The sequence below is a fragment of the Xenopus tropicalis genome, chromosome 8 (assembly GCF_000004195.4).
Source record: "Xenopus tropicalis strain Nigerian chromosome 8, UCB_Xtro_10.0, whole genome shotgun sequence".
In the NCBI taxonomy this organism is placed as follows: Eukaryota; Metazoa; Chordata; class Amphibia; order Anura; family Pipidae; genus Xenopus; species Xenopus tropicalis.
This window is the reverse complement of record NC_030684.2, coordinates 3,399,644-3,415,469: the sequence shown is the minus strand read 5'-3', so window position 1 is coordinate 3,415,469 and position 15,826 is coordinate 3,399,644.

The following is a 15,826-nucleotide window of genomic DNA, read 5'->3' as shown; positions in this document are numbered from 1 at the left end:
TGGAGGGGCTCTAGGGAAATGTACCCACAACGTCTCAGGGCAAATACCTTGTTTTTGGGGGGCAATTGATGACCTCAGCTTCTTAAATCATGGCTCCTCTTAGCCTTCAGGGGGGGGGGCACAGACCCATAAATGTCCTACATCAAACATACCTAGAAAGCACAAAGGGATCTTTATCTCTAAGGTCTGTTACGTTTACTTTGTAGATATCTCCGCCCAAAGCTCTAGTGATATCTCAACTATAAACAATAGGAGTCCAAGAGGGTGGGAGTTGGTGGGCAATATAAACAGGACTTTGGCTTCTGAATCCCACCGGGGAAAGTGCCCCCCATTCTGTTCATCTGTATGGGTGCAGTGTATGGGGGTACAGCTTATTGTGTGCCCAGAACATTCCCTCTCTGTATATTTGTATTTATACATATGGGTAGGAGGTGCCATAGTGTTTCCCTTAGACAGTACAGTATGGGGGTACAGCTTATTGTGTGCCCAGAACATTCCTTCTCTGTATATTTGTATTTATACATATGGGTAGGGGGTGCCATAGTGTTTCCCTTAGCCAGTACAGTATGGGGGTACAGCTTATTGTGTGCCCAGAACATTCCCTCTCTGTATATTTGTATTTATACATATGGGTAGGGGGTGCCATAGTGTTTCCCTTAGACAGTACAGTATGGGGGTACAGCTTATTGTGTGCCCAGAACATTCCCTCTCTGTATATTTGTATTTATACATATGGGTAGGGGGTGCCATAGTGTTTCCCTTAGACAGTACAGTATGGGGGTACAGCTTATTGTGTGCCCAGAACATTCCCTCTCTGTATATTTGTATTTATACATATGGGTAGGGGTGCCATAGTGTTTCCCTTAGACAGTACAGTATGGGGGTACAGCTTATTGTGTGCCCAGAACATTCCTTCTCTGTATATTTGTATTTATACATATGGGTAGGGGGTGCCATAGTGTTTCCCTTAGACAGTACAGTATGGGGGTACAGCTTATTGTGTGCCCAGAGCATTCTCTCTCTGTATATTTGTATTTATACATATGGGAGGGAGGTGCCATAGTGTTTCCCTTAGACAGTACAGTATGGGGGTACAGCTTTATTGTGTGCCCAGAACATTCCTTCTCTGTATATTTGTATTTATACATATGGGTAGGAGGGCCATAGTGTTTCCCTTAGACAGTACAGTATGGGGGTACAGCTTATTGTTGTGCCCAGAGCATTCCCTCTCTGTATATTTGTATTTATACATATGGGTAGGGGGTGCCATAGTGTTTCCCTTGACAGTACAGTTATGGGGGTACAGCTTATTGTGTGCCGCAGAACATTCCCTCTCTGTATATTTGTATTTATACATATGGGTAGCGGGGTGCCATAGTGTTTCCCTTAGACAGTTACAGTATGGGGGTACAGCTTATTGTGTGCCCAGACATTCCTTCTCTGTATATTTGTATTTATACATATGGGTAGGGGTGCATAGTGTTCCCTTAGACAGTACAGTATGGGGTACAGCTTATTGTGTGCCCAGAACATTCCCTTCTCTGTATATTTGTATTTATACATATGGGTAGGAGGGTGCCAATAGTGTTTTCCCTTAGACAGTACAGTATGGGGGTACAGCTTATTGTGTGCCAGAACATTCCTTCTCTGTATATTTGTATTTATACATATGGGTAGGAGGTGCCATAGTGTTTCCCTTAGACAGTACAGTATGGGGGTACAGCTTATTGTGTGCCCAGAGCATTCCCTCTCTGTATTATTTGTATTTATACATATGGGTAGGAGGTGCCATAGTGTTTCCCTTAGACAGTACAGTATGGGGGTACAGCTTATTGTGTGCCCAGAACATTCCCTCTCTGTATATTTGTATTTATACATATGGGTAGGGGGTGCCATAGTGTTTCCCTTAGACAGTACAGTATGGGGGTACAGCTTATTGTGTGCCCAGAACATTCCCTCTCTGTATATTTGTATTTATACATATGGGTAGGGGGTGCCATAGTGTTTCCCTTAGACAGTACAGTATGGGGGTACAGCTTATTGTGTGCCCAGAACATTCCTTCTCTGTATATCTGTATTTATACATATGGGTAGGGGTGCCATAGTGTTTCCCTTAGACAGTACAGTATGGGGGTACAGCTTATTGTGTGCCCAGAACATTCCTTCTCTGTATATTTGTATTTATACATATGGGTAGGGGGTGCCATAGTGTTTCCCTTAGACAGTACAGTATGGGGGTACAGCTTATTGTGTGCCCAGAACATTCCCTCTCTGTATATTTGTATTATACATATGGGTAGGGGGGTGCCATAGTGTTTCCCTTAGACAGTACAGTATGGGGGTACAGCTTATTGTGCTGCCCAGAACATTCCCTCTCTGTATATTTGTATTTATACATATGGGTAGGAGGTGCCATAGTGTTTCCCTTAGACAGTACAGTATGGGGGTACAGCTTATTGTGTGCCCAGAACATTCCTTCTCTGTATATCTGTATTTATACATATGGGTAGGGGGTGCCATAGTGTTTCCCTTAGACAGTACAGTATGGGGTACAGCTTATTGTGTGCCAGAACATTCCCTCTCTGTATATTTGTATTTATACATATGGGTAGGGGGTGCCATAGTGTTTCCCTTAGACAGTACAGTATGGGGGTACAGCTTATTGTGTGCCCAGAACATTCCTTCTCTGTATATTTGTATTTATACATATGGGTAGGAGGTGCCATAGTGTTTCCCTTAGACAGTACAGTATGGGGGTACAGCTTATTGTGTGCCCAGAACATTCCTTCTCTGTATATTTGTATTTATACATATGGGAGGGGGGTGCCATAGTGTTTCCCTTAGACAGTACAGTATGGGGGTACAGCTTATTGTGTGCCCAGAACATTCCCTCTCTGTAGATTTGTATTTATACATATGGGTAGGGGGTGCCATAGTGTTTCCCTTAGACAGTACAGTATGGGGGTACAACCCTAATTAGGCTGGTGTCTGTGACTTTAAGAAGACCCTTTCCAAGAGGTGTAGGGAACATCTGCCCCAAACAAAGGCCGAGGCCAAACACACACAGAGTTGGATCTCCCTTTCCTGCTTTCTCTAGTGGAAACATCCCATTACAGAAGGAAAACAATAACTGAATGGGGGGGGGGGGCAGAGAGAGAGAAGGGGCCGCTTTGCTTGGGGGGCATCTTGGGCTTATCTTCCCCTTTAATGGGTGAAGCCTCTAAACATTGCTCTTTGCTGTATAATTGCCCTATAGAGGAATCCCCGGAGGATCTACTTGATGGGTCCCAGAGAGATGTATCTAGGAACGGCTACGGATATTCCGGAAATCTGGAACAATGACGTCGGCTAATGGGCCCTAAAGCTTCCCAGGAGGGACAGTTAGCCCAGAGCATGCCTGTAATGCATTATTGCAAGGAATAAGGTTTCCCTACAATCCCATTGGGCTGAAAGGTTTTTTTTTCCCCTTTAGAGAAGTCACATGACCTCGGCTGTATATGAGACTACTTACCTGTATATTGGGGAGACCCCCCCCCCCAGTAACATACACACATACCAATCCAACCCAAGGGTGAAGAATTCTATGAGCCCTGAAAGACAGTAGGGGTATTACTGAAGGACCCTGATGTAGGTTTCTCTACAGTAGTTCTACTTGCCCTTTAAACTGATGCAGCGGGGCAGCTCCCCCTGTTCAGCTGTGACTGATTTTGGCTTGAAATGACCCCCCCAATCCTTCCAAGATCCAGATTTGGTTGTTTCCCAGCAGTATCAACACAGTGTTTTCTTGGACTGAAGACACTTGGACGGAATCCATGTTGGAAGAAGCAGTTGGGAGGCCCCACCATATGGGGGGGGGGACTCTAGAACATATTTCATTTCCTTCCCAGCTGGATCCGCCTCCTCAATTGGCACAATCAGCCTGTCATGTACTGGTCCAGATGGGAAGCAGCTAGCCGTGGGCTTTCTGAGGCACCTGAGGAGATCCACCAAGGGTTCCAGGCTTGAGGAGCAGCCATGGGCTTTCTGAGGCACCTGAGGAGATCCACCAAGGGTTCCAAGCTTGAGGAGCAGCCGTGGGCTTTCTGAGGCACCTGAGGAGATCCACCAAGGGTTCCAAGCTTGAGGAGCAGCCATGGGCTTTCTGAGGCACCTGAGGAGACCCATCAAGGGTTCCAGGCTTGAGGAGCAGCCGTGGGCTTTCTGAGGCTCCTCAGGAGACCGACCAAGGGTTCCAGGCTTGAGGAGCAGCCGTGGGCTTTCTGAGGCTCCTCAGGAGACCGACCAAGGGTTCCAGGCTTGAGGAGCAGCCGTGGGCTTTCTGAGGCTCCTCAGGAGACCGACCAAGGGTTCCAGGCTTGAGGAGCAGCCGTGGGCTTTCTGAGGCTCCTGAGGAGACCGACCAAGGGTTCCAGGCTTGAGGAGCAGCCATGGGCTTTCTGAGGCTCCTGAGGAGACCGACCAAGGGTTCCAGGCTTGAGGAGCAGCCGTGGGCTTTCTGAGGCACCTCAGGAGACCCACCAAGGGTTCCAGGCTTGAGGAGCAGCCGTGGGCTTTCTGAGGCTCCTGAGGAGACCCACCCAGGGTTCCAGGCTTGAGGAGGAGCCGTGGGCTTTCTGAGGCACCTGAGGAGACCCACCCAGGGTTCCAGGCTTGAGGAGCAGCTGTGGGCTTTCTGAGGCACCTGAGGAGACCCACCAAGGGTTCCAGGCTTGAAGAGCAGCCGTGGGCTTTCTGATGCACCTGAGGAGACCCACCAAGGGTTCCAGGCTTGAGGAGCAGCCGTGGGCTTTCTGAGGCTCCTGAGGAGACCGACCAAGGGTTCCAGGCTTGAGGAGCAGCCGTGGGCTTTCTGAGGCTCCTGAGGAGACCGACCAAGGGTTCCAGGCTTGAGGAGCAGCCGTGGGCTTTCTGAGGCACCTCAGGAGACCCACCAAGGGTTCCAGGCTTGAGGAGCAGCCGTGGGCTTTCTGAGGCTCCTGAGGAGACCCACCCAGGGTTCCAGGCTTGAGGAGGAGCCGTGGGCTTTCTGAGGCACCTGAGGAGACCCACCCAGGGTTCCAGGCTTGAGGAGCAGCTGTGGGCTTTCTGAGGCACCTGAGGAGACCCACCAAGGGTTCCAGGCTTGAAGAGCAGCCGTGGGCTTTCTGATGCACCTGAGGAGACCCACCAAGGGTTCCAGGCTTGAGGAGCAGCCGTGGGCTTTCTGAGGCTCCTGAGGAGACCGACCAAGGGTTCCAGGCTTGAGGAGCAGCCGTGGGCTTTCTGAGGCTCCTGAGGAGACCGACCAAGGGTTCCAGGCTTGAGGAGCAGCCGTGGGCTTTCTGAGGCTCCTGAGGAGACCGACCAAGGGTTCCAGGCTTGAGGAGCAGCCGTGGGCTTTCTGAGGCTCCTGAGGAGACCCACCAAGGGTTCCAGGCTTGAGGAGCAGCCCTGGGCTTTCTGAGGCTCCTGAGGAGACCGACCAAGGGTTCCAGGCTTGAGGAGCAGCCATGGGCTTTCTGAGGCACCTCAGGAGACCCACCAAGGGTTCCAGGCTTGAGGAGCAGCCGTGGGCTTTCTGAGGCTCCTGAGGAGACCCACCCAGGGTTCCAGGCTTGAGGAGCAGCCGTGGGCTTTCTGAGGCACCTGAGGAGACCCACCCAGGGTTCCAGGCTTGAGGAGCAGCCGTGGGCTTTCTGAGGCACCTGAGGAGACCCACCAAGGGTTCCAGGCTTGAAGAGCAGCCGTGGGCTTTCTGATGCACCTGAGGAGACCCACCAAGGGTTCCAGGCTTGAGGAGCAGCCGTGGGCTTTCTGAGGCACCTTAGGAGAACCACCCAGGGTTCAAGGCTTGAGGAGCAGCCGTGGGCTTTCTGAGGCGACCCACCAAGGGTTCCAGGCTTGAGGAGCAGCCGTGGGCTTTCTGAGGCACCTGATGAGACCCACCAAGGGTTCCAGGCTTGAGGAGCAGCCATGGGCTTTCTGAGGAACCTGAGGAGACCCACCCATGGTTCCAGGCTTGAGGAGCAGCAGATACAGCAGACCAAGAAGTTATTGAAAGACCCAAGAGACCTAAAACTGCAATGCCCAAGGGAGTGGGTGGGGTTTGGGCAGATTGTGAGCTTTATAATAATGGACATGGTTTAGGGGCGTGGCTTCTGCCAGTCATTTCTTTCCATTGGGGCCCCATCCAACTTGTTGGTAGGACCTCTTCCAAGAGCCAACAAGGTTAAAATTGTGGACCCTGCTTACAGAACATGGGCAGTTGAGGTGGGTACCATTAAGGCGCTCCAGGAGACGGGGCAATAATGCGCTACAACCAGTTTAGGGGCCAATGGGCTAAGTGACTAAACCAGTCCTTCAGGAAAGACAACCCCCAAGCAGAAATATGTCCCCCCCCCCCCGCAACTGAGCAGTGGTGCCTTCCAGGGACAAGGTCATATTTTACCTGTGGGGAGGACAGCTGTGTAATAAAATTAATGGAAGGGGTGTGTCGAGGCCATAATTACTCGCTGATTAATTAATTGTGAGTTGATATCACCTGTAATCAAGTCAGTGATGCGTTTCCTGTCAAAATGGTTCCCAAAGTGCCCCGTGGTGAACCCAAAGTCACGTGGTACAAGCCAATCCCATGATGCACTGATACACAGTAATAGGGTACCGGTACCCCAATAAACCCAATGGCACGGGGGCTGTTACCGGCACTGTACTGTCAATCCCATGATGCACCGATATACAGTAATAGGGTACCGGTACCCCAATAAACCCAATGGCACGGGGGCTGTTACCGGCACTGTACTACCAATCCCATGATGCACAGATACACAGTAATAGGGTACCGGTACCCCAATAAACCCAATGGCACGGGGGCTGTTACTGGCACTGTACTACCAATCCCATGATGCACCGATACACAGTAATAGGGTACCGGTACCCCAATAAACCCAATGGCACGGGGGCTGTTACTGGCACTGTACTACCAATCCCATGATGCACTGATATACAGTAATAGGGTACCGGTACCCCAATAAACCCAATGGCACAGGGGCTGTTACCGGCACTGTACTACCAATCCCATGATGCACAGATACACAGTAATAGGGTACCGGTACCCCAATAAACCCAATGGCACGGGGGATGTTACTAGCACTGTACTGCCAATCCCATGATGCACCGATACACAGTAATAGGGTACCGGTACCCCAATAAACCCAATGGCACGGGGGATGTTACTAGCACTGTACTGCCAATCCCATGATGCACAGATACACAGTAATAGGGTACCGGTACCCCAATAAACCCAATGGCACGGGGGATGTTACTAGCACTGTACTACCAATCCCATGATGCACAGATACACAGTAATAGGGTACCGGTACCCCAATAAACCCAATGGCACGGGGGCTGTTACTGGCACTGTACTACCAATCCCATGATGCACAGATACACAGTAATAGGGTACCGGTACCCCAATAAACCCAATGGCACGGGGGCTGTTACTGGCACTGTACTACCAATGCCATGATGCACAGATACACAGTAATAGGGTACCGGTACCCCAATAAACCCAATGGCACGGGGGATGTTACTAGCACTGTACTGCCAATCCCATGATGCACAGATACACAGTAATAGGGTACCGGTACCCCAATAAACCCAATGGCATGGGGGCTGTTACCGGCACTGTACTGCCAATCCCATGATGCACCGATACACAGTAATAGGGTACCGGTACCCCAATAAACCCAATGGCACGGGGGCTGTTACTGGCACTGTACTACCAATCCCATGATGCACAGATACACAGTAATAGGGTACCGGTACCCCAATAAACCCAATGGCACGGGGGCTGTTACTGGCACTGTACTACCAATCCCATGATGCACTGATATACAGTAATAGGGTACCGGTACCCCAATAAACCCAATGGCACAGGGGCTGTTACCGGCACTGTACTACCAATCCCATGATGCACAGATACACAGTAATAGGGTACCGGTACCCCAATAAACCCAATGGCACGGGGGATGTTACTAGCACTGTACTGCCAATCCCATGATGCACCGATACACAGTAATAGGGTACCGGTACCCCAATAAACCCAATGGCACGGGGGATGTTACTAGCACTGTACTGCCAATCCCATGATGCACAGATACACAGTAATAGGGTACCGGTACCCCAATAAACCCAATGGCACGGGGGATGTTACTAGCACTGTACTACCAATCCCATGATGCACAGATACACAGTAATAGGGTACCGGTACCCCAATAAACCCAATGGCACGGGGGATGTTACTAGCACTGTACTACCAATCCCATGATGCACAGATACACAGTAATAGGGTACCGGTACCCCAATAAACCCAATGGCACGGGGGCTGTTACTGGCACTGTACTACCAATCCCATGATGCACCGATACACAGTAATAGGGTACCGGTACCCCAATAAACCCAATGGCACGGGGGCTGTTACTGGCACTGTACTACCAATCCCATGATGCACAGATACACAGTAATAGGGTACCGGTACCCCAATAAACCCAATGGCACGGGGGCTGTTACTGGCACTGTACTACCAATCCCATGATGCACAGATACACAGTAATAGGGTACCGGTACCCCAATAAACCCAATGGCACGGGGGCTGTTACTGGCACTGTACTACCAATCCCATGATGCACAGATACACAGTAATAGGGTACCGGTACCCCAATAAACCCAATGTCACGGGGGCTGTTACCGGCACTGTACTGCCAATCCCATGATGCACCGATACAATGAAAGTTGGTATAAGTACCCCCCAGGGGTGTAGCTATCGGCGAGTGATCTCCAGAGGGGAAGATATTCTAGATAGTCCACATTCTAGATATTCTCTGGAAGTGCGGCACGAGGCTGGTACTGGAATTTGACTGCAAATACAATGGGACAGGGTGTAGATTCTATATCGGGGGGGCCATACTGGTAATTAAAATGCCCCCAAGTGTTCCCTTGACAATGTACAAGGCCCAGGGGTGTGTTTATTGGTTCTGAGCCCAACCTTCACCTGCTTCAGAGAAGTTTATTATCTTGTTTATTTGCCCCTACCTCTGTGGGAGGGGGGTGTTTAAGAGCAGTTTCAAGCCCTCTTGGAGGTCCAACTTTTGCTCAAGGCCCCCTTTAGACCACATCATGGTTACTGATACATTGGACACATCTTTAAGAAGCCTCCAACCTCAATCCTTGACCTTCCAGGTTGGGCCTTCAGGCAAATAAGCTTTCACCCCAATGAATCCCCTTTAGGCTGAGCCCCCCCCATCACTGCCCCAGGCCCCCATGAGTTCCAGAGAAGAGCTCATATTTAGACCACTTCATGGTTAGATACATTGGCCATTTCTCCAGGAAATCTCCAACCTCAATCCTTGACCTTCCAGTTGGTTCTTCAGGCAAATAAGCTTTCACCCCAATTAAACCCCTTTAGGCAAACCCCCCCCCCTCCCCCGTCACTGCCCCAGGCCCCCATGAGTTCCAGAGAAGAGCTCATATTTAGACCACATCATGGTTACAGATACATTGGCCATTTCTCCAAGATGCCTCCAACCTCAATCCTTGACCTTCCAGTTGGCCTTTTACGCAATAAGCTTTCACCCCAATTAAAACCCTTTAGGCTGAGCCCCCCACCCCCCATCACTGCCCCAGGCCCCCATGAGTTCCAGAGGAAAGCTCATATTTAGACCACTTCATGGTTACAGATACATTGGCCATTTCTCCAAGATGCCTCCAACCTCAATCCTTGACCTTCCAGTTGGGCCTTCAGGCAAATAAGCTTTCACCCCAGCGGGGGATTCAGCCTAAAGGGTTTCAAGGGCATTAATTGGGGGGGCTGTCACCACCCAAGGCCGCCATGACTTCCAATGGAGAGCTCATATGGCATTAAAGCATTAACCCATACCCCATCTGTTTGATGGCCCCATCACTGGGAGCTGCTAATGGCTTTGAAGGTTGGTTGGTTGGTAATGGTTTAGGGATCTAGTTTCTATCTGTTCTGCGGGTTACCAACTGGCATTTAACCTATCCTGTGGTTGCTAGGGTCTCGGACGGATGCTCTTGACCCCTTGTATTTGTATGTAACATGTAGACCCCCATTAATTGTACATCGCTGCACAATAGGTTGGAGCTTCATAACTCCATAGAGATATCCTGCAGGAAAACGGCGATGTAGGCAGGGCTTGCAAGGGTCTCCAGGAGAACCAATAGGCAGTCTCTCAGAATATTACCCCACCCAGCAACTGCTCTAAGCCCCCCCCCCCCAGAGGGAGAGGCAGCCCCATTAGTCTAATGGCACATAAGGGCTTATTGCCTGCTGGGGTCCTCCAGCCGGTGGGAATGCCCCCCAGATCCAGTCATTCATTGAGGGTTCTTGTCCAATTATAGCCAATGGCAGGTCAGCTCTGACTCCAGGTGCTTGCCCATTGGCTGCCCCCCTTAGATTGGGGTGTTTGTGCCCATTTTCTTTCTAATTTCTGTATTTGTAAAAAGCCGTTAAAAAGCGGTTAGTCTAACACTTGATACCGGAGGCCACACCCCCTGAGAAGGCGGGAATTGGGGATTTTCACTGGTTTTAACCCATTTACTGCAATGAATAATCTATAAACCACATCTTCATCCATTTCAGCCTGCGGCGTCTCGTCCCGGAAACAAACTGCTCTTCAAAGAGAAGCAAATAGCCCCCCTGTATTGTAAATAACTGCCCCCAGTTTCCCTTTCTCACCTCTGTCGCTTATTTGTATCCTGTTACTGTGGTTATGGTTTCACTTTGTTATAAACATCTCTATTCTATTAATTCTATGCACTATGGCACCTCCTACCCATATGTATAAATACAAATATACAGAGAAGGAATGTTCTGGGCACACAATAAGCTGTACCCCCATACTGTACTGTCTAAGGGAAACACTATGGCACCCCCTACCCATATGTATAAATACAAATATACAGAGAAGGAATGTTCTGGGCACACAATAAGCTGTACCCCCATACTGTACTGTCTAAGGGAAACACTATGGCACCTCCTACCCATATGTATAAATACAAATATACAGAGAAGGAATGTTCTGGGCACACAATAAGCTGTTACCCCATACTGTACTGTCTAAGGGAAACACTATGGCACCCCCTACCCATATGTATAAATACAAATGTACAGAGAGGGAATGTTCTGGGCACACAATAAGCTGTACCCCCATACTGTACTGTCTAAGGGAAACACTATGGCACCCCCTACCCATATGTATAAATACAAATATACAGAGAGGGAATGTTCTGGGCACACAATAAGCTGTACCCCCATACTGTACTGTCTAAGGGAAACACTATGGCACCTCCTACCCATATGTATAAATACAAATATACAGAGAAGGAATGTTCTGGGCACACAATAAGCTGTACCCCCATACTGTACTGTCTAAGGGAAACACTATGGCACCCCCTACCCATATGTATAAATACAAATATACAGAGAGGGAATGTTCTGGGCACACAATAAGCTGTACCCCCATACTGTACTGTCTAAGGGAAACACTATGGCACCCCCTACCCATATGTATAAATACAAAATATACAGAGAAGGAATGTTCTGGGCACACAATAAGCTGTACCCCCATACTGTACTGTCTAAGGGAAACACTATGGCACCCCCTACCCATATGTATAAATACAAATATACAGAGAAGGAATGTTCTGGGCACACAATAAGCTGTACCCCCATACTGTACTGTCTAAGGGAAACACTATGGCACCTCCTACCTACTGTATTTGTGCAATAATAATACTCGGAGCAGATGTTTTTGCATCGGGAATAATGTTTGAAGTACAGGATTCCCTGGGGCAATAGAGGGAGAAGAAAGGAAGTCGGGGATAATAACATTAATGGATCAATGTGGATATAAGGGGAGAGGCCATTTATGGACTTTACTGGGTTCCGGCCTCAGTATTGGGCTACAGACCTGCCCGAACAGGCACAGAGGGAATATAAGCCGCCAGGGAACTCGAGATTTGTTTTGTCTTTCATGCAAAATCCTGGGGGGGCCCATTCCCACTGACTGGGGGAGTCCAAGTTGTAGTTCAGCAATGCAGCGGGGTTGGCTGCTCAGCTATTGGCCTTCCTAGAATGCGGATGGAACTGACGGACAGGTCTGATCCCCAAGGCCTTAATTAACCTGTTGGGTGTGATGTTTAGATGCCTGAACGGCAATTACTGAAATAAACTCATCATCATCATCATCATCATTCCTTTATATCTATCTACATAAATACCGACGTGCATCCGCTGGGCTTCTACCTACAGCGATAATACATAGTTACATAGTTACATAGTTACATAGGGTGGAAAAAAGACCAGTGTCCATCAAGTTCAACCCATCCAAGTAAACCCAGCACACCTAACCCACACCTACCAATCTATACACTCACATACATAAACTATATATACAACCACTAGTACTAACTGTAGATATTAGTATCACAATAGCCTTGGATATTCTGATTGATCAAGAACTCATCCAGGCCCCTCTTATAGGCATTAACAGAATCTGCCATTACCCCATCACTAGGGGCATTCCCCAACCCCCTCACTGCCCTCACCGTGAGGAACCCCCTACCCAACATCCCCCGGCAGGGCATTCCCCAACCCCCTCACTGCCCTCACCGTGAGGAACCCCCTACGCTGCTTCAAATGGAAGCTCCTTTCCTCTAATCTATAGGGGGGGCCTCTGGTGCGTTGATTGTTTTTATGGGAAAAAAGAACCCCCCCATCTGCCTATCCCCATATACGGGGAATCCTCATTGTATAATTATCAGCAGGGCAAGATGGGGACAGTAGAGCAAGATGGAGACAGTAGGGCAAGATGGAGACAGTAGGACAAGATGGAGACAGTAGGGCAAGATGGAGACAGTAGGGCAAGATGGGGACAGTAGGGCAAGATGGAGACAGTAGGGCAAGATGGAGACTGTAGGGCAAGATGGAGACAGTAGGACAAGATGGAGTCTGTAGGGCAAGATGGAGACAGTAGGGCAAGATGGAGACTGTAGGGCAAGATGGGGACAGTAGGGCAAGATGGAGACTGTAGGGCAAGATGGAGACAGTAGGGCAAGATAGAGACAGTAGGGCAAGATGGAGACAGTAGGACAAGATGGAGACAGTAGGGCAAGATGGGGACAGTAGGGCAAGATGGAGACAGTAGGGCAAGATGGAGACTGTAGGGCAAGATGGAGACAGTAGGACAAGATGGAGACAGTAGGGCAAGATGGAGACAGTAGGGCAAGATGGAGACTGTAGGGCAAGATGGAGACAGTAGGGCAAGATGGAGACAGTAGGGCAAGATGGAGACAGTAGGGCAAGATGGAGACAGTAGGGCAAGATGGAGACAGTAGGGCAAGATGGAGACTGTAGGGCAAGATGGGGACAGTAGGGCAAGATGGAGACTGTAGGGCAAGATGGAGACAGTAGGGCAAGATGGAGACTGCAGGGCAAGATGGAGGCAGTAACACATGAGAGTTGGGTAGGTGCCTCCCTTCAGTTCCGGTACCACACTATGATGACAGCTGGAGACACACAGGGGAAGAAGAACCTTACATTTGATAAATTCTGTTTCAGACCCGGTAACTCAATATAACTATTCATGTCCCAACCAATAGGATTGGATGTTACTGACCCCTGGGCTAGAATATACCCCCTTAGGGCAGCACATATATGTCTATGTTCCCTGCCATGTGCTACTGTAGCCGTGTAACCCGGGCCGTGGCTGCTCAGTGTGGCTATTGGGCCAGCAGAGACTATTGCCAGTAGCCCAGGGTTCCCTCTTGCTTTGGCTCTTATTAACATTCCTGCCGGCCCCGGGCTGATCCCTCACACGGATTCTCATGGCAACCGGCCGGCCGAATGGAACGCTCTGGGCATTGGGCCCAAGAGACAAAGGACGGGGAACCCTCCCACTGGTGCTTTCAGGTTGGGTTGGCAAGGAGGGGGGTGAGTACCAGTTCTACTGGGAGAGACAGACAGAGAGATACGAGTGGAGAGAGGGCAGTACTGGGAGGAGAGAGTGGAGAAGAGACTGCTGGCACTCCAAGAGTGAGGGACAGGCACAGACAGATAGACCCTATAGAGCCAGTGGGAGACAAGGGGTCATAACTAGAGCTGGGGTTCAACACAGAACTTGGTTGTGCCAGGCCAGTGAAAGCCAAAAAGCCAGACTGTGCCAGTTCTAGACCTAATAATGAGCTGGACTGTATCAGTTCTAGACTTACTTAAAGACAAAGACCCATTCTATGACATTTCTACGATCTAGTGAGCGGCAAAAAGTCAAACTGGAGCAGTTCTAGACCTGGTGGGACAAAGAGTCAGACTGTGCCAGTTCTAGACCCAGTATAGAGTCAGACTGTGCCAGTTATAGACCCAGTAAAGAGTCAGACTGTGCCAGTTCTAGACCCAGTAAAGAGTCAGACTGTGCCAGTTATAGACCCAGTAAAGAGTCAGACTGTGCCAGTTCTAGACCCAGTAAAGAGTCAGACTGTGCCAGTTATAGACCCAGTAAAGAGTCAGACTGTGCCAGTTCTAGACCAGTAAAGAGTCAGACTGTGCCAGTTATAAGACCCAGTAAAGAGTCAGACTGTGCCAGTTCTAGACCCAGTAAAGAGTCAGACTGTGCCAGTTATAGACCCAGTAAAGAGTCAGACTGTGCCAGTTCTAGACCCAGTAAAGAGTCAGACTGTGCCAGTTCTAGACCCAGTAAAGAGTCAGACTGTGCCAGTTATAGACCCAGTAAAGAGCCATACTGTGCCAGTTCTAGACCTAGTAAAGAGCCAGACTGTGCCAGTTCTAGACCTAGTAAAGAGCCAGACTGTGCCAGTTCCAGAACTAGTAATGAGCTGGACTGTATCAGTTCTAGATCCAAATAAAGACAAAGACCCACTCTATTACATTTGTATGATCTAGTAAGTGGCAAAAAGTCTGGACTGGAGCAGTCCCACCAGGTCTAGAACTGGAGCAGTTCTAGACCTGGTGTGATAAAGAGTCAGACTGTGCCAGTTCTAGACCCAGTAAAGAGCCATACCGTGCCAGTTCTAGACATAGTTTAGTTTAGCCCTAGTGATAGATAAGGAGCCAGATTGTGGCAGTTCTAGACCGCATAAGAGACAAAAAGCCAGACCATGCCAAGCTAATAATGTGCTGAGACTGTGGCTGTTCTAGACTTAGTGAAAGACAAAGACCCAGTCTATGACATTACTATGACGTAATGAGTGTCAAAAAGTCAAATTGTAGCAGTTCTAGACCTGGTGAGACAAAAAGCCAGACTGCCCCAGGTTTAGGCCTAGTGCTAAATGAGGCTGTGAGCAGTTTAAGACCTAGAGAGATAGTTCTAGATCTAGTTTAGAGCCAGAGTGTGGCAGTTTTAGACCTACTTGGAGATAAAGCCCCAGAATGCACCGGTTCCTGACCTAGTAAAGAGCCATTTCTAAACCTGACTAAAAACCAGACTTTAGCAGATCCCACATTCAGATCTCCAGATTCAGATCCCAGATCCCAAATCCGGGTACCAGGTCCCACATTCAGATCTCCAGATTCAGATTCCAGATTAAGATCCCAGATCCAGGTACCATATCCAGATCCCGCATTCAGATCTTCAGATTCCACATTCAGATCCAGAGCTAAGATCCCACATGCAGGTACCAGATCCCACATTCAGATCTCCAGATTCAGATCCCAGATCCAGATCCCAAATCCGGGTACCAGGTCCCACATTCAGATCTCCAGATTCAGATTCCAGATTAAGATCCCAGATCCAGGTACCATATCCAGATCCCACAT